Source organism: Ovis aries, chromosome 1 (genome assembly GCF_016772045.2).
Source record: "Ovis aries strain OAR_USU_Benz2616 breed Rambouillet chromosome 1, ARS-UI_Ramb_v3.0, whole genome shotgun sequence".
NCBI classification, from domain to species: domain Eukaryota; kingdom Metazoa; phylum Chordata; class Mammalia; order Artiodactyla; family Bovidae; genus Ovis; species Ovis aries.
In genome coordinates this window covers 229,811,243-229,830,180 of record NC_056054.1, presented here as the reverse complement: position 1 = coordinate 229,830,180, position 18,938 = coordinate 229,811,243, and the positions used below count along the sequence as shown (strand labels likewise).

Genomic DNA, 18,938 nt, shown 5'->3' with positions numbered 1-18,938 from the left:
CTTTCATTGTCCCTTCATTACATCTTTCCAGTTGCTCAAAACAGCAGTTTGGCACTTCCATTCTATTAGCATGGTCTGTAGCCACCTAAGATGCATTTAAATCTTTCTACTGATCCCATTTTTACTGCCTTTACTCAGAGAAAGTCATCAAAATTTCTTGGCTTGACCACTGCAATAGCCTTCTATCTTATGTGTCTACAGTCTTGTAGACATAATACAGTCTACAGTCTTGTAGACTATAATACATCCCATAGTTCGCAGAATGAGCTTGAACTATGAATCGGAACCTGCCATTCCCCTGCAGGAGAAAACGCAAAAAACCTTGGTGGCTGCCATTTGCCGCTGGGATGAAATTTCAAAATTCTTAGTATGGCGCCAGGTGCTTTCAGGTTTGCCCATGTCTACTCCTCCAGCCTCATCTTAGACTGTCCTTTACTAAACTCCATACTGGCCTGCTTTTTTGTTCCTTGGTTTGCATGTTATTCCACCTCCCTGAAATAGATACCTCCATCCTCTCACCCAGATTAATTTAGGCTTATTATTAAAGTTTCAGTTTAAATTTTATACCTCAGAGAAGCCTTGACACCTGTTCACTAGATAGCATCAGTGTCTCTGAAATTTTGTGAACTTTTCCTTCATAGCAATCAATCAGTTTTTAATTAAATATGATGTTCACAATTATTTGTTTGACCTTTCTCAGACCTTTAGAGAGTCAGACTGTGTGTCCCTTTTGTATACTGTGTCCTCAACACTTAGCATAGTTCCTGTCATATAGAAGGTACTCAGTAAGATTCTCCATTGTTGTTGTTGTTTTTTAAATAATTTCTCTTTTGAATTTTTAGCTTTTCAGCATTTCACAATTCTCTTTGACCTTTTGTAGTGTGAAATACAGAGAAAAGTATATAAATGTACATATCACTGAATTATGAAACACAACATCACCTGTGTTATACTACCCAAAACAAGAAACAGCACTTCACTAGTATTTGGAAACCTCAATTTTCTTTTTCCTATAACTCCCACATTACCCTATGCTATAGTAATCAATCACTCTCTTGCTTTTATTAATAATTTTACCACCTAAGTATATAATACTAAGCACTATAGTTAAATTTTCCCAGTTTTGAACTGGAATCATATACTATATATTCTCCTGGGTCTTTTCTCAATATTGTTCTTAAGATTCATCTGTTTGCTTGTAGCTGTACTATGTTGATTCTGTGCTGTATCATTTCATTGTATGAACATAATAGAGTTTTGTGGGTTTTTTTACCCTTTTTGCTATTGATGGACTTTTATTGCACTAATTCAAGGCTGCTCTGAACATTCTTGTAAAAGTTTATATTCTCGCTTGTGTGTACATGAAGTTCTCTAAACTCCATAGCTAAGAGTAGAATGCTGTCTCATACAGTATGTGTGATTTCAAATTTACGAGGCAATGTAAAGCTTTTCCAAAATGGTTATATCAGTTTCTTTTCTCAACAATAGCGTATAAGAGTTCCTATTGCTCTAACTTCTCACCGTTACTTAATACTGTCAGACTTTTTTATTTTAGCCAGACTTAAATCATTTTATTTTTAATTTCCATTTCTCCTGTTATCAGAAAGCTTTAGTAGTTTTTCACTGGTTTGTTAGGCACAAAAATTTTTTAATTTATGAAGTGCCTTCTTGAGTGTTTAGCCCATTTTCCTACTGTTATGTTTTTCCTTATTTTTTTTCTATTGACTTGAAGGAATTCTTGATAGATTCTGGATATGAGTTGTTTATAAATAATTCTGAATGACTGAATGTGGCTCTTTCCAGCCCACCTACTACTTCTTCCTCATTCTCTAGAGTTATAGGGTATTTATTGAAGATACAGAGCAATATCCATGTTCACTCTACTTTCAGTTGTGAAACATTGTTTGGTATCTTTATGATCTGCCATTTTTGTTCTGAAGATAATTCAAGATGATGGTTAAATTTTAAAAGATCTCTCTTTATGGTTTATATTAATAGGAAAATACAAAACTTGATTTCCAACTTCCCTAAAGAGTTACATAGAGGTTTTCTTTCTGAAATGTGTAAAATGAGTAAGGAGGAAGGGATGAGAATCATAATATACATAATTCAAATGATTTTGAATTTATCTGAAGATTCTTAATCCTATTCATTTAACTGTGATGAGCTCTACTAGAACCATAAAATGTAAGTGATTCAAATTATTGTTTCAGAGCCACTGATTTTGGTGACTTCCCTGGTGGCTCTGATGGTAAAGAATCTGCCTGCAATGCAGGAGACCCAAGTTCAATCTCTGGATTGGGAAGATGGCCTGGAGAAGAGAATAGCTACCCACTCTAGTATTCTTTTTTTTTTTTTAATTGGAAACTAGTTACTTTACAATATTGTGGTGGTTTTTGCCAAACATTGAGATGAATCAGCCACAGGTGTACATGTGTCCCCCACCCCGAATCCCCCTCCTCTCTCCTTCCCCATCCCATCCCTCTGGGTTGTCCCAGTGCACCAGCTTTGAGTGCCCTGTTTCATGCATCGAACTTGGACTGGTAATCTGTTTCACATATGGTAATATACATGTTTCAGTGCTATTCTCTCAAATCATCCCACCCTTGCCTTCTCCCACAGAGTCCAAAAGTCTGTTCTTTACATCTGTGTCTCTTTTGCTGTCTCGCATATAAGGTCATGATTACCATCTTTCTAAATTCCATATATATGCATTAATATACAAATATAATGTATTGGTGTTTTTCTTTCTGACTTACTTCACTCTATATAATAAGCTCCAGTTTCATCCACCTCATTAGAACTGATTCAGATGTGTTCTTTTTAATAGCTGAGTAATATTCCATTGTGTATATGTACCACAACTTTCTTATCTATTCGTCTGCTGATGGACATCTAGGTTGCTTCCATGTCCTATCTATTGTAAACAGTGTTGCAGTGAACATTGGGGTACACGTGGCTCTCTCAATTCTGGTTTCCTCAGTGTGTATGCCCAGCAGTGGAATTGCTGGGTTGTATGGCAGTTCTGTTTTCAGTCTTTTAAGGAATCACCACACTGTTCTTCACAGTGGCTGTACTAGTTTATATTCCCACCAACAGTGTAAAAGTGTTCCCTTTTCTCTGCACCCTCTCCAGCATTTATTGTTTGTAGACTTTTTGATAGCAGCCATTCTGACTGGCGTGAGATGGTACCTCATTGTGGTTTTGATTTGCATTTCTCTGATAATGAGTGATGTTGAGCATCTTTTCATATGTTTGTTAGCCATCCATATGTCTTCTTTGGAGAAATGCCTGTTTAGTTCTTTGGCCCATTTTTTGACTGGGTCATTTATTTTTCTGGTATTGTGCTGCATGAGCTGCTTGTATACCTTTGAGATTAATTCTTTGTCAGTTGCTTTGTTTCCTATTATTTTCTCCCATTCTGAAGGTTGGCTTTTCACCTTGCTTATAGTTTCCTTCATGTGCAAAAGCTTCTAAGTTTAATTAGGTCCCATTTGTTTATTTTTGCTTTTATTTCCATTACCCTGCAAGGTGGGTCATAGAGGATCCTGCTGTGATTTATGTCAGAGAGTATTTTGTCTATGTTTTCCTCTAGAAGTTTTATAGTTTCTGGTCTTAAATTTAGATCATTAACCCATTTTAAGTTTTTTTGTGTACAGTGTTAGAAAGTGTTCTAGTTTCTTTTATAGGTGGTTGACCAATTTTTCCAGCACCACTTGTTAAAGAGATTCTTATCTCCATTGTATGTTTTTGCCTCCTTTGTCAAAGATAAGGTGTCCATAGGTGCATGGATTTATCTCTGGGCTTTCTATTTTGTTCTATTGATCTATATTTCTGTCTTTGTGCCAGAACTATACTGTCTTGATGACTGTAGCTTTGTAGTACAGTTTTAAGTCAGGCAGGTTGATTCCTCCAGTTCCATTCTTCTTTCTCAAGATTGCTTTGGCTATTCGAGGTTTTTTGTGTTTCCATACAAATTGTGAAATTATTTGTTCTAGTTCTGTGAAAAATACTGTTGGTAGCTTGATAGGGATTGCATTGAATCTATAGATTGCTTTGGGTAGTATACTCATTTTCACTATATTGATTCTTCCGATCCATGAACATGGTATATTTCTCCATCTATTTGTGTCCTCTTTGATTTCTTTCACCAGTGTTTCATAGTTTTCTATATATAGGTCTTTTGTTTCTTTAGGTAGATATATTCCTAAGTATTTTATTTTTTTCATTGCAATGGTGAATGGAATTGTTTCCTTAATTTCTCTCTCTGTTTTTTCATTGTTAGTGTATAGGAATGCAAGGGACATCTGTGTGTTGATTTTATATCCTACAACTTGACTATATTCATTGATTAGCCCTAGTAATTTTCTGGTGGAGTCTTTAAGGTTTTCTATGTAGAGGATCATGTCATCTGCAAACAGTGAGAGTTTTACTTCTTTTCTTCCAATCTGGATTCCTTTTCTTTTTCTGCTCTGATTGCTGTGGCCAAAACTTCCAAAACTATGTTGAATAGTAATGGCGAGAATGAGCACCCTGTCTTGTTCCTGACTTTAGGGAAAATGCTTTCATTTTTTCACCATTGCCCCTCTAGTATTCTTGCCTGGGGAATTCTGTGGACAGAGGGCGTGGCAGGCTATAGTCCTTGAGGTCAAAAAGCGTCAGACATGACTGAGTGTCTAACACTTTTCTTGCCTGAATTTTACTGATTTTTTTTAAGAATCACTTCAAATGTCACCTTCTGTTGGAAGTCTTAGTTATCCTCCACCTGAGTGAATAAGTTCTGTATTTCCTTTGCAGATCTGTATCGTAGAACTTAACTACCACACTGTTATGAAAATGGATTTTCTTGCCTAAATCCTGTTCTTGTTTCTTTAGACCTTTCATAGGTCATCTGTCAATCATAACCACCCAGGAAGTCATAAAATAAGTGTTATTTAAAAAGAAAATCTAATGGTATAGGTAGGCCTTATCCCCCTTGACAGTCCAATAAATCATCCTCTTAAAGGGTTAAGTTAAAATCTTAGTACTCTCCATTACTGAGCTGGAAGCTTAATTACATAGAAATATCCTAACAAACAGTTCACTTTTACAGTTAATTTGCAGCTTTTACAGTTAATTTCTCTCTAATTTTCCTTTTAAGCCATCCTTAGAAATTCTATTTGATCATACAAAAAAAAAAAAAAACCAGCAGATTGCAAATTTTGAGTGTTACCAGTTTCTTGCAAGCACATCCTTTCTCCACAAGGTATTGACTTAGATGGAATAAAGTGAAATTTTGTTCCAAGTTTAACCCTTCAGCAACCCTTGCTAAATACAAATAAATCATCTGTAATTACATTCAATAGCAGTATTGTTAGGTGTCATTCATGATTTCATTGTTAGTTGAAAGTATCCTCCGTAGCCCCTGTATTTGCTTCTTTTCAAACAATCAGTCTTTTTCATTGTGTTTTCATGAAGATAGTGTGAGGCAGGAAAGCAGGGGTGATATTATGACTATCTCTCTTATTATCATCTCTTTTCTTTTGATTTTTACCTCTATGACCTACTTCCTGTTTCTAAAGAGATATGGTTTGAGAAATAGTCAAGTTTTATTTTATTGTTGTGTTGTTCTTGAAATGATCCAGCTTGGAAGAGTCTTCTGTATATTTTAAAATTGTTTTCATAGAGTATGAAGAATGCTTTTTCAGTCATGTACACTGCTCCTTTTTGCCTTTTACAGAATGTGCTAGGTTTGATATGGGACTCTGGAATTAGACTCCCTCTGTTAGTTTTGGCTCTGTCATTTACTAGCTAACTGAGTGACTTTGGGCGATTACTGAAGTTTTCGTGCCTCAGATTCCTAACTGGTAAAAAATGGGATATTAATGTTGAGCATTAAATAACTTTACATATGTAAAGCTTAGAATGATTGCTAGTACATGGTAACTCAGTAAATACTGACTTTTGTTTATTATTACTGTTGTTATTATCAGTGTCATGTGAGTTGATTGAACCAGAACTCACTATAGAAAGTGAACCAGAACTCACTATAGAAAGTGAAAGGTTTTTTTTTTTCAACAAAAACAGTTGGTTATTTGTTATCTCATACAATTAAAACAATTTTATATCTTTGCTCCTTCAACAAGATGAAGAGCTTAACAAGACTAATACTTTGAATTATGTTAAAACAAATTATAATTAGTCCATGGAAACCTTCATTATTATAGTATTTGACTTTAAAATACATAATTTACATAGACTTATACAGATTATTCTGTTTTTAATAAGATATTCTAATTTGCTTTATTAGATTTTATTTTTCCTTGATTTTAAAGTTTCATGGAATTTAAGATGTGATATATCAAGACTTTTCCTTTATTATGTCACAAAGAATTCTAAGTATCAGAACATATAGCCATATCTTTTATCTTGAAGATCACTAGGTATGTATCACACATGCTCAATATCTATTTTTGTGCTCTCAAATTTAATGCATTCTTTAATTAGTTATTTCATACTTTGAATTAACATCCTATTGGTAGTTTATATAGAATAATTTCCTTTATCTAATTTCTAGTTTTCTTTTATTCTTTTCCTTTTGTTAACTTTTTTTCTTCTCTCAACTGTTCTGATAGTTTCAGTTTGTTTCACTTTATTTTATTGAAGTATAGTTGATTCACAATATTGTGTTAGTTTTAGGTGTACTGAAAATTGATTCAGATATACATATATATGCAAACACACATATATAATATCTTTTCAGATTATTTTTCCATTATAGATTATTATAATATATAATTCCCTGTGCTAAACAGTAAATCCTTGTTGCTTATCTATTTTATGTATAATAGTTTGTATCTGTTAATCCCATAATCCCAATTTATTCTGCTCCCCAATCCCTTTCCCCTTTGGTAACTTAGTTTGTTTTTTCTGTCTGTGAGTCTATGTATACGGATTCATTTGTATTATTTTTAAGATTCTACATAGAATTGATATCATATAATATTTGTCTTTCTCTGTCTGATTTACTTCACTCAGTATAATAATCTCTAGGTTCATCTATGTTGCAGATGGCAATATTGCCTTCTTTATGGCTGAGTAATATTCATGTGTGTGTGTGTGTGTGTGTGTGTGTGTGTGTGTGTGTGTGTGTAAGAAGGTAAAGTAAGAAGGTTCCCTTTCTCCATACCCTTTTCAGCATTTATTATTTGTAGACTTTTTGATGATAGCCATTCTGACCAATGTGAGGCGAGACCTCATTGTAATTTTGATCTGCATTTTTCTAGTTAGTAATGTTGAGCATTTTTTCATGTGCCTGTTGGCCATCTGTATGTCTTCAGAGAGTTGTCTGTTTAGGTCTTGTGAGTTGTTTGTTTCTTTTAATTTTTAAATTTATTTTTAATTGGAGGATAATTACTTTACAATATTGTGTTAGTTTCTACCATATAGCAACATGAATTAGCCATAGGTATACGTATGTCCCTCCCACCTCTTACCCATTGCACCCCTCTAGGTTGTCACAGAACCTCAGGTTTGAGCACCCTGCATCATACAGCAAATTCCTACTGGCTATCTATTTTACATATGATAATTATATGTTTCATGTTTGTTTTTTAATGTTGAGTTTTTGATCTGTTTGTCTATTTTGAATGTTAACCTCTTGTTGATCACATTGTTTGTAAATATTTTTTCCCATTCTCTAGATTATCTTTTGTTTGTTTGTTTGTTTCCTTTGCTGGGCAAAAGCTTTTAAGTTAGATTAAGTCCCATTTGTTTATTTTTATAAGTATTCTGATTGACAAATCCAACTGAATTTCTAGCTGATAGCCAGGAACAACCATCAGGCACATGAGTGAGCAGCCTTCAGCCCACCAGCCATCAAGTCAGTCCCAGTCTTTGTGTTGCCCCATTCGATGCTGCATGGAGCTACTCTACCTGGATCCTGCTCAAGTTCAAATTTGCAATGATTTTCAAATATGTAATGTTCACAGTTAATGAATGTGGATGTTTGAAGCATGAGTTTGGGCTGCTATATAGCAAAAATAACTGACATACAAGGGTAAACTTTTTTCCTATCTTCAAAGTAACATTTTTAAGGAAATAAATATTATTGGAATTATTTCCCAGGAAATTTGACCATGGAAGTCACTTGGTATTTTTGGCATAGGAATAAACTCTTTTATTTCTTTTTTTTTTTTGAAAAGATAAAAATTCCTTATTTTTTTTATTCCTGGTACCACTACCACAATTTACAGGGCAATATACCTGATGTACTGAAAAGAAAAAAAGACAAAGCTACAACAGATAAAAGACCTCAGGAATGTACATCTAATTGACACCACATTGCATTAATCGATAGCTGCACTTTTTGCAACCTGTGGCTATGACAATCCTGAACAAGAAGGGTTTCCTGTTTAAGCTGCAATAACTTTTCTGACTATGGATCATCATTCCTTCTGTGGCATATTTTTACAGTTCCTCTAACACATTTGGGACAACTGTCTCAAAGTAACCTGCAGCTTTCCTGACAACTCCTCGCTGTCTCTCCTGCTAAGAACTGTAGCCCTTTTCTTCTGAGTTTTTAGAACCTCCTGCTACCATATCCACCATTTCCACCACCAGATCCATAACCACCACCATAGGGACTGCCCGAGCTTCTTCCACCAAAACTACCCCCTTTCATGGGTCCCTAATTGGATTGCTGTTGTCCACTATAATTTCCAAATTATATATAGTTTCCACCACCACCATAGTTACCTCCAAAATTTCCTCCTTCATTGTAACCGTATCCTCCACCACCGCCACCATATCCACCACCTTGGTTTCCATATCCTGGTCCACCACCACCATAACCTCCTCTACTACTATAACCAGGACCACCACCATAGTTGCCACCATCACCTCCAAATCCATTATATCCACCATCGCCTCCTCCATAACTCCCTCTGCTGCCATCACCTCCACCACCATAGCCTTCTCTTCCACCAAAGTTTCCACCATGGCCGAAGTTACCTCCACCATCTCCAAAGTTTCCTCCATGACCCATAAAGTTGCCAGATCCACCTCCGTGACCTCTTTGTGATCCAGCAGATTGCATTTCTTATTTAGAAAGGGCCTTTTTCACTTCACAATTATGCCCATTAATAGTGTGGTATTTCTGAACAACAATTTTATCAACTGTACCATGATCATCAAAAGTTACAAAAGCAAATCCTCTCTTTCCCCACTCTGCCTGTCTTCCATAACTTCTATGGTTTCAATCTTGCCATGCTTTTCAAAGTAGTCTCTCAGATTACATTCTTCTATATCTTCTTTAATACCACCACCAAAAATTTTCTTCGCTGTTAGCTGGGCACCAGGCTTTACAGAATCCTTTCTAGAAACAGGGGTTTTCCCCTGGTGGCTCAGACGGTAAAGCGACTGTCTACAATGCGGGAGACCCAGGTTCAATCCCTGGGTTGGGAAGATCCCCTGGAGAAGGAAATGGCAATCCACCCCAGTACTATTGCCTGGAAAATCCCATGGACAGAGGAGCCTGGTAGGCTACAGTCCATGGGGTGGCAAAGAGTTGGACAGGACTGAGCGACTTCACTTTCACTTTCACTTTCTAGAAATAGCTCTCTTTGGTTCCACTACACGCCCATCAACCTTGTGTGGTCGAGCACACATTTTGCATCCACTGCTTCAACACAAGAGTAAGTCACAAAACCAAAACCCCTGGAACGTTTTGTTTGGGGGCTCTCATCACCACACAATCTGTAAGTGTGCCCCATTTCTCAAAGTGTTCTCTTAAGCTATCATCTGTAGTTTCAAAGCTCAGACCACCAATAAACAGCTTTCTCAACTGCTCAGGTTCCTTGGGATCATGATCCTCCTCCCCGCGGCGGCCATGGCCAGAGTCGAGCTGGGGCAACTGGGCGGCGGTTTTACCTCCATTTTGAGACCGGACTCGCCTCTTCCAACTCCCAGGAATAAACTCTTAAGAATGTCTGTGAAAAAAAAATTTTAAGCTCTGTGATAACATGTATAAGTATAGCACAAAAGTAATTTCAACATTTCTTCATCTGTTTGAATATGTATATTTCTTGTCCTTTCACTGACATTATATAATAACTGCCAGTTTTCTTAACATTATCATTATTATTATTGTCTTATTTTGTATAGAACAGAGATGAGAAATATGGAAAATCAGTCACCACTCACTAGGCTACACTTATAATGCAGTAGTAGTTGATCAGTGCACTTTTTTATGCCGAGTCAAGGTATAACTTCCAAATTCTCAACACAGCACTTCATGTTGTCACAGATGTTCATGCCAGTGGAATGAACATCTGAGATGTGACCTATAATTTATAAAATATCTTATAAATATTTTTAAATTTAACATATGACATGATCTTCATATATAATTTTTTTCCCTTCCCAATTTGGCCGCCAGACTCGCAAAGCTACCTTGATACTGCCATCGCTCTGCTTATTTGAAGGTATTTCTTTTACTTTTGAGAGGTCTCTGCTTCACATACACTTTTTTTCCTTTTCTCTTTTTTTAACCTCTCCTGTAGCTTTTTTCTGTGTTAAGTCAAAAGTTACCTAAGTTTGTGGAAAAAAATCACTCTGAGATTTCCCTAAGGGGACAATATGGTGAGTGGGAAAAACTATTATAATTTCCTATAAAACATTTTCACTATGGAAAAAAGATGAGAAGTAAGTATATGAGTGATGAGTTTATTTGCAAAATTTTATAGTACATCTGAAGAGAATTGATTATGTAAGGAAACTGAGGCCATGCTATGTCCCAGGTGCTAGACTGCTTATACACTTTAACTTGTTTGATTGTCAGAATACACCTATAAGGAGAATATCACTACCCAAATTTTTCCATTTATATAGATTTATTAATCATTTGTTCTTACTCATCTGTTAATTTATTTTTTTCTTCTATAAATTATTTGAAAGATTTTATAACACCGTAATAAAGTGATGATATACGAGTTTTTAAATATCATAAAAAGGAAAAATATTCATTATTCAGTCAAGAGCAGGAGAATAAAACAGAACAAATTTCACACATCAAAAGAGCCTATAGAATTGCTGTTACTTTTTCTAGATTTCCTGACAAAAGCAGTTTATCACAGAGAACTAAAAGTTTCACCACGAATCTTTCCCTAAAAGGGAATTCTTACATGGGGCTTCAAGTAGAGCATTTTTTATTAAATGAAATACTGTAAATATTTAAGTGCTATTTTATGTGGCTTTTAATATACTAGCATCATCATCGTCATGTGATATAATGTATAATATCCTCAACATCATAATTGTAAGAAATGAAATAATAGATTTCATGTACCACATGCTTTTAATATCTATCAATAAAAGCCATAAAAAAGCATCATAGTGAAATTTAGTGTCTTAGGAAAATGTGATCCAAGAATATAGTATTCTGATGGATCTGCTTGAATCTAATTAAAACCCAGTATATATGGAGAAGCAGAATGCCTGTTCCTATAATAATTCTTCTATGTGAACTTTCATTCAGTCAGCCTTTTATACTAGAAGTAATAGGAGTTGTTTTAATCCTCTCTGCTCTTAAAAGGGTCTGAGAAATACTCTATGTGGTTGATTTGGGGGTAGAATCTTAAACTTTAGAGATCAAATGAACAGGTGATGGGGTGACATTCTTTTATGAGAACCCAGAGCCTGAAGAGAACACCCTCCTAGTTAGCTAGCCTATTACCTCTGCAAGAAGGTAGGCTGAGAAGGGGACACTTCCAGGAAAGTCCAGCGTTTTTCAGGTATCAATGCTACATCCATCTCAGGACAAGAATGTATAAACAAAACAGTTCCCAAATTTTTACAACCTTCAGCAGAGCAGACATTTTCAAATCATTTCATACTTCATCTTACTTAATTTCTCATTATGGTCCTAGAAAATTTTCAGAAGTATTGCCATTAAATGTCAGATTTGAGAAAAGCTTCCCAGAAAAGTAAGATTAATTTGTTCATTTGATTAAAATTTTCAGATGAAATAAATCAAGTGATAACTTTCCTGCCATTGAAACTGTTCAAAGCCTCCTTTTTCTTGTAAGTCGGTTCTCATCAACCAGTTTATTGGAATTCATTTCAAGCAAGGGACCTCACCTAGAGGGATTCAAAATATGGTTTACTCTACATTTAAAATACACGGTCCAAGTTTTTAATCAAATGAATTTTGTAAAGAAACATTATTGTGTCCCAGTGAGAAAGGGGTTTAAGATTTTTTTTTTCATTCAAGACTATTTTTCTAGCATTGAAGAGCTGAAAGTAAAGCAAGTGGGTATCAGCTAGAGTCTATGCCATGATTTTTTTAAGATGGCAAATAAAAGTAAGGTTTACCTTGCAAATATTCAACATGATGTTTTTAAATTTTGCTAATCGATTGGTGAAAGCCCAATTAAATACCTAGTAAATTGGCTTTGGTCACATTTTAATGAATGTCATTAAAAATATATATGAATCGTGTCAATACACTTCTATCAAATTTTAGCAAGTGTTAAAATATATTCAGTGCAAATGTAAGAATAAGTGAAATATTTAAAATGTTGGCTTTTACAAAGATTTCTCATTAAGTTATTATGCGATGCAGGGACCCCACTGAATAGTGCTTACTGCTATGACCTGTGCATCTTCTTATCATTTTTTTCTCCATCACATGGAAAAAAAAAACTGGTGTTCTGGCTTTGGTATGGCCTAGGACCACAACACAATACACAATGGGCAGTGACCAGTTGTGGGGATGGTTCAAGCAAATAATTTTTACTGTCCTAGGTGACAGTTCATTTGTAACTAACTAAAAACTTGAGTTCTGTTTTGTGCCTGATTTTTATTCTTCTGAAAAAAGTGGAGAGTGCCCTGAGTTACAGTACCGATCCACTTTGAGTGATCTAAGAAGGTCACTTAAGCCAATGACTGAAAGGTCTACAGATTCTATTTTCCCATGCTAAAATCAAATGATTTGTGTTTTTATTTCATAAAAGATCTGAATTATTGACAGTCGCATTTTGAGTTGGCGCCTACTTCATATATAGGCCGAGCAGGTAACGATACATCCTCCCTTTGTGCTGCCTTTATAAATTTGAAGATATTAGGTACTTTGTACTTTGTTATGGTGCATAGATAGACCCTCATGAAATAGACATGTCTTCTAAGAGCCTGAAGATAGAATAGAATCATATAATAGACACTTGAAATGTAGCACAGAAGAGACTAATGTTTCACACTCAAAGTTTAGCCCTTTCTATTAGCAGCAAGTTTTAGTGTAGCTTTTTTTATGTTAACAAACCTTTGAAATAGGTAGAGGTGGTTCTCTAATGTGAACACATACCCTCCCCCTAACACACACACACACGTTCATTCTTTCTCATTCTTTCTTTACCTATTTCTCGTTCTCTCCTCTATGTTCATCTGCCTCTCCCTCTCTCCCTCCCTCCTTTCCTTCTCATAAGTAAGACCCCCAAAAGCTTCAATTTAAAAAAGATTTGAAGAATTTACCTGTTTACCATTATCATGTATCATAAATTGTTTTGATATATGCACTCACACATTCAGCACATTCAGTCATTTGTTACATCAGCATTATCTCGTGGATGCCAAGCATTGTGCTAGGCGCGGGGAATAAAGCAAGCAAAACAAACCTGAACTCACCCTACATTTAGAGGGTTAAGTGGTTCACTCTTACGAATAAGGAAACAAATTTGGCTGAAAGTACTAAAACTCATGAAAAGATTTTAAATGATTTGCTTGACACTCAGTAAATAAACCAAACAGACAAGAATCTAAGTCAGAGTTTTACAACTCTGTGGTAGCCTAAGGAACTATGATCATCTCTAATTAGCAGTGTGGAAAGATTACTGTTCTGAAAGTAGTAAGGTCTTGGTTCTTGGAATGGCTCTGCCACTAATTAGCTGTATCACTTTGAACAAGTCAGTTGACATCTGGGCCTCAATTTTTCTCACATATAAAAATGAGAGAAGTGAACTTGGGGGTCTCTAAGATCCTTTTCAGATCTTAAGAGCTTATGATTATCCAAATGTACAAACTCAACATAAATGAAATTCCTAGTTTTCTTTAAGATACAAAGTAACATATATATAAAGTAACAGTTTTTCTATATACTTGAAGTTATCTATACAGTATAAATAAAAAATATAATTCCCCTAGCAACAAAAGTATAAAATTGCTAAAAGAAACTTGACTGATATTTAAAAATATTATACTGAGCACTTACTGTGTGCAAATAAGACTATTGCTAGGTAAAGACTGCTGCTACTGCTGCTAAGTCGCTTCAGTCATGTCCGAATCTGTGAGACCCCATAGATGGAAGCCTACCAGGCTCCCCCATCCCTGGGATTCTCCAGGCAAGAACACTGGAGTGGGTTGCCATTTCCTTCTCCTATGCATAAAAGGGAAAAGTGAAAATGAAGTCACTCAGTCGCATCTGAATCTTAGCAACCCCATGGACTGCAGCCTACGAGGCTCCTCCATCCATGGGATTTTCCAGGCAACAGTACTGGAGTGGGGTGCCATTGCCTTCTCCGAGGCAAAGACTAGTGCTAGGTAAAAGTCAAGGAGCCTGCCTCCATGGAATTTATGTTCTGGTAGGTAAAGCAAATAGAAGAGAGTTATTTGTACAATTAAGCCAATAATAATTTTTATAAATTCAATGAAGGAAAAGAATTGACTAATAAGAGAGCGCGTGTGTGTGTGTGTGTGTGTACCATATATAGCCAAGGCTAAAATATTCACTTTTTTTTTGTTACATTCCATTCAACAACAATTTAACTGTTATTTGCCTGGTACTGAGGAGAGTTTCCCCAAGATGTGACATTTTCAATGGTAAAACTGGGGAAGTCCCAGACAAAACAGGACGTTGATCACAGTAGCACCATGGTACATTTTGAAAACAAAAGACCAATGTGTATGAACACATAAGGATTAAGATGATTGAGAATAACTTGAATAAAGCTGGTAAGGTAGGCAAAGGACAGATAACTTATAGCTTTATAAACCATGTTAATTTTAGAGCTTTGCTTGTTTCTCCCAAATGGAAAACCAACATGGGGCTTGATATGATTAGAATTCATTCTTAGAAAATCCATCTGCCAGTAGTAAGAATAGTGAATTTGGTGGTTATGTAAAGGTTGTGGTGATAGTGATGATAAAGTTATCACAAAGCTAAGTTTAGAAAGATTAGTGAGATTATTGCAGTAATTAAAATAAAAGATGGTGAAGGGTATAGAGTAATGACAGTAACTATGAGAAGAAGTAGGCAGATTAAAATACATGATATATTGGAAGTAGAATTAATGAAATCTAGAAATATGATTGTGGGAAGGTCAAGTAATGATAGAATAATTGGCATCTAGAGAATCTGAGATAATGGAATATTCTTAGAGAAGTATCGAGGGGGAAAGTGACCTCAGGCTAATGAAACAAACTCAAATCCTGTAATGGGAGCATTGCCTTAAAAACACAGCAGAAAGTTGACTCTTGAAATATAGTACCACAGAAGAGTAAGAAAATACTAAATTGCATTTAGCATGTGCTGTCTCTAAAATAAATGAAAAACATATGCTATCTGAAATAATAGAGAAAGAAAAAAGAAGAAATGAAATGGAGGCAGACCAACATGATAAGAACTATTATGTCATTTAGAGCCTGAAAGCTTGCCTTCAAACCCAGGTTCTGCCACATTACTTATTAGAGCTAGGATTTTGGTTTGTTATTTAGTTTTACTATATTACAAGGTTCCTCATAGATAATAAATAAAAACTAAAATGATGCTAAAATTTTACAAAGATAGTACAAAAATACGGAAGTACAGGTTAATATTTATAATACAGATTTAAAAGCCCTAGTAAAAACTACAAGAATAAATCAATGCATGACACAGCTACAAATTTTTAGCAATTTGAAATGAAGTTATATCCTCATACCACACCATAAAATGTAAATAAATAAACAAGGGTGGGGCCTGAATCAAATAGGACTTGATGTTCTTATAAGAAGAGAGTGAGACACCAGGGTTGTATGTGCACAGAGTAACGGCCATGCAAGGACTTAGTGAGAAGGTGACCCTCTGCAAGCCAAGGGGAAAGGCCTCAGGAGAAACTAATCCTGCTGGCACCTTGAACTTCCACTCTTCGGAACTATTGAGAAAATAAATGCCTGTTGTTAAGCAGGTGTACCTCCCCTCCCAAAGAAAAAGAAACTATAAATATGTTTAAGTGATTCAAGAAAGAAAATATAGAAACCACAATAGAAGAACATAATAGGATGAAAAGTGTATGGGCAAATCATTGGTTCCAGATTTGAAAACTTTACCTGCCCAGCAAGACCTTGGCATCAGGAACCACAGTAACAGTCAGTAGGTCATTTCACAGAATTTTCTTAAACAGAACAAGTTTTCACTGTGTGGTTCAAACATTGTTAACATTTTTTACCACCAGTCCATCCCCAGTCCCAGAATAGAAGTGCTTCTGATGGGATGTGTGTGTTAAGTTTTTATTTAATGAATGCAACCTAAATCTGTAAATGTTTCTGTTTTAAAATATAGAATTTAAAAGTTCCATTCAAAAAAAAATCATATTGAACAGCAGATTGCCAGAAGTAGCTGAGACAACTTTGAAGGAAAAAAAGGAAGGATGAGGATTTGTGCTACAGACAATAAGATTCTGAATAAAAGCTAAATGGTGTCATCAGTGGAAAGGAATAGAGAGCCCAGAAACCTCCCCACAAACATATGAGAGCTTGCTTGTGTGTGTGTGTGCATTCATGTGTATGCTTCAGTTCAGTTCAGTCACTCAGTCGTGTCCAACTCTTTGCAACCCCATGAATCACAGCACACCAGGCCTCCCTGTCCGTCACCAACTTGCAGAGTCCACCCAAACCCATGTCCATCAAATCAGTGATGCCATCCAACCATCTCATCCTCTGTTGTGCCCTTCTCCTGCCCTCAATCTTTCCCAGCATCAGGGTCTTTTCAAATGAGTCAACTCTTCACATCAGGTGGCCAAGGTATTGGAGTTTCAGCTTCAACATCAGTCCTTCCAACGAACACCCAGAACTGATCTCCTTCAGAATGGACTGGTTGGATCTCCTTGCAGTCCAAGGGACTCTCAAGAGTCTCCTCCAAAACCACAGTTCAAAAGCATCAATTCTTTAGCGCTCAGCTTCCTTTAGAGTCCAACTCTCACATCCATACATGGCCACTGGAAAAACTATAGCCTTGACTAGATGGACCTTTGTTGACAAAGTAATGTCTCTGCTTTTTACTGTACTGTCTAGGTTGGTCATAACTTTCCTTCCAAGGAGTAACGGTCTTTTAATTTCATGGCTGCAGTCATCATCTGCAGTGATTTTGGAGCCCCCCAAAAATAAAGTCAGCCACTGTTTCCACTGTTTCCCCATGTTTGCCATGAAGTGATGGGACCGGATGCCATGATCTTAGTTTTCTGAATGTTGAGCTTTAAGCTAACTTTTTCACTCTCCTCTTTCACTTTCATCAAGAGGGTCTTTAGTTCTTCTTCACTTTCTGCCATAAGGGTGGTGTCATCTGCATATCTGAAGTGACTGATATTTCTCCCGGCACTCTTGATTCCAGCTTGTGCTTCCTCCAGCCCAGTGTTTCTCATGATGTACTCTGCATATAAGTTAAATAAGCAGGGTGACAATATACAGCCTTGACGTACTCCTTTTCCTATTTGGAACCAGTCTGTTGTTCCATGTCCAGTTTTAACTGTTGCTTCCTGACCTGAATACAGATTTCTCAAGAGGCAGGTCAGGTGGTCTGGTATGCCCATCTCTTTCAGAATTTTCCACAGTTTATTGTGATCCACACAGTCAAAGGCTTTGGCATAGTCAATAAAGCAGAAATAGATGTTTTTCTGCAACTCTCTTGCTTTTTTGATGATCTAGCAGATGTTGGCAATTTGATCTCTGGTTCCTCTGCCTTTTCTAAAACCAGCTTGAACATCTAGAAGTTCCCAGTTCACGTATTGCTGAAGCCTGGCTTGGAGAATTTTAAGCATTACTTTACTAGCGTGTGAGATGAGTGCCATTGTGCAGTAGTTTGAGCATTCTTTGCTTAGTTGTGTCCAACTCTTTGTGACCATATGTATTGTAACCTGCCTGGCTCCTCTGTCCATGTGATTTTCCAGGTCAGAATGCTGGAGTGGGCCGCCATTTCCTTCTCCATGAGAGCTTGCTATTGCATACAAATGAGGGGTGGGTATTTTTTAAAAATATATGATATGTAGTAGTACTGAAAGAATTGATTATTCATATGGAAATCTCAGAAAGCTTAAATGTAAAAAGTGAAATTTTAATACTTTTAGAAGAAAATGAAGATCAGATTTGCAGTCTAGGTATAAGAAAGGATTTCTTAAACAAAGTATTTAAATATTTAAAATTTAAAATACAGTAAAATCAGATACCTCTGATAAAAGGTACAATGAAGTCAAAAGATGTGCCACATACTGGGAGAACAAATGCAATGTATGTAATTGACAAATTGTTAACGTATAGAATATGTAAGGTAACCTTTTAAATCCTATAAATCAATAAGAAAAAGATAAATAATCTTAAAGTAAAGTAGAACAAGGATAGAAGAAATTCTGAGGAGAGTAAACCATAGTGACCAGTTTTTGAAGAGAAAAATCTAGGAATCAGAGAACTCCATATATATATATATAAAGAAAATGTCATTTCAGACCAGTTGGTTGTCAGAAATTAAGAAATCCAACAACTCTAGAGATGATAACAAAAATATAGGGAAATAGGCATGATAAAATATTAACATCTATTACTTTGAATCCTATAATACCTATATTATATATTATATTTACATCATATTATAATCTTTGTTTTTAATAGATTTGCAATATTATATTACTTATTACTTTTATTTTAAATTAAAATATCAA

General features: G+C 35.7%; 1 protein-coding gene and 1 pseudogene across 6 annotated transcripts in view; one reads left to right on the top strand and one right to left on the bottom strand.

The window, feature by feature from the left end:
• Positions 1-18,938, top strand: part of RSRC1 (arginine and serine rich coiled-coil 1) — a 447,819-nt gene that overhangs the window by 315,400 nt on the left and 113,481 nt on the right. The gene's annotated exons all lie outside the window — the stretch shown is intronic.
• On the bottom strand, positions 8,472-9,943 carry LOC105612978 (heterogeneous nuclear ribonucleoprotein A3-like; annotated as a pseudogene).